At 38.6% G+C, this 1381-nt stretch overlaps 1 protein-coding gene across 8 annotated transcripts in view; it reads left to right on the plus strand.

The window, feature by feature from the left end:
• Positions 1-1381, plus strand: part of CSMD1 (CUB and Sushi multiple domains 1) — a 1150108-nt gene that overhangs the window by 18203 nt on the left and 1130524 nt on the right. The gene's annotated exons all lie outside the window — the stretch shown is intronic.

Here is a 1381-nt window from a genome sequence, read left to right on the forward strand (position 1 = left end):
AAAAGCTCAATCTGAGATGTGTTGAACTCTTCAGTTCCTAATTAATTTCATGGATGTTGAGGACACTTAGCACCAAATAAATACACAGAAGAATTTAAGCATCAAGGTCTCCTTTATTGGGAAGGTATTTACATCTAGTACTTAAATTACTGAACTACCACTCAACAGCTAATTTTAACCCCAGAAGCACCCAGATTTACACACGCCTATTTTTTTTTTTTTTTTGTCATTAGGAATTTTCTTTTGAGCACAAAATTGCATTCCTGCATTCTCAGAATACTTGCATCCTGTCAGTTCGTATAGGACTGTTATTGAAAAGTCATTGGAATCTGCAATATAGATGTCCTTCCATAAGGATAAAACTACTAGGCTTTCTTTATGTGCACTTGCCAACTTTGGCCTTACATAAGATATTCACGGGGGAGGAACTGCTGCCCTCTCATTTTCCCACAGTAGGGAGAGTAATTTAACAGTTGGAGCACTTAGCTAGATTGTGAAAAAAATCTACATTCGGCTTCATCTTCCCTCAAAAAGTTACAGACTGTCTCATCCTTGTTTTCAGGCATAAGCTGTGACTGCCCTAGGCTCTCCCCAGTTGGTGCTGTGAAGGTTTCCTGTTAAAGTTTCCTTTGGAGGTAGAAGGTCTGGTTTCCAAACCTTTCTTAAAGGAACTTGTATTAAAGAAACTGCCTAAACAGTAACTGGTCCCCTCTTACATAGAGAGCATTAGTCGACACATCAGAGTTGTGCTCCCAGTTGGGTTTCTGTATTGCTTGGTGAATATTCAATTATTCTGTGAGAAGTGGAGCTGTAAGTAGCCAACCTGGAATACTGCTCTGGGGTTCATTTGCCAGGAAACACCTAAAAGGTAGGTGCTGCAATACCTAATTGCACCCCATTTCAGGAAATAACCAAAAGCTTTTATGAGTAAGGTCTTAACAAGTTAGTCCCTTCAAATAAAGCTACAAAGAATTCTCACAAAAGAGAGGTGTGCTGTGATCAGGGGGATTGTTTGATTCTGTCCTGCAGTTCATATTTATTGAAGACTTAGGCAACTTTTTTTTAAATCTTGCACAAAGTTGCAGCACCATTTGACTAATGAGTTATCTGTCACATCTCCGCTGACATCATCAGTGAGATGATGAAAATTTAGGTCTAGGTGTAACACGCCCAAGTATTTGTCTGAAGGATCCCAGTTACCATAGTAATGAATATAGTATAAATACATGTGTGTACTTGTGTCTGAGAGAGAGAGACACATAATTGCAGCCATTTGAATCTATTGTGGAGGTAGTCCCGTAGTTGCCTTTCATTGTTATTCTTCAAATTTTGTCCATTTTTCTAATCATGTTAAAAACATTCCCTTTGTTTATGGATGCAG

Source organism: Anser brachyrhynchus, assembly GCF_964034855.1.
Source record: "Anser brachyrhynchus genome assembly, chromosome: 3".
Classification (NCBI taxonomy): domain Eukaryota; kingdom Metazoa; phylum Chordata; class Aves; order Anseriformes; family Anatidae; genus Anser; species Anser brachyrhynchus.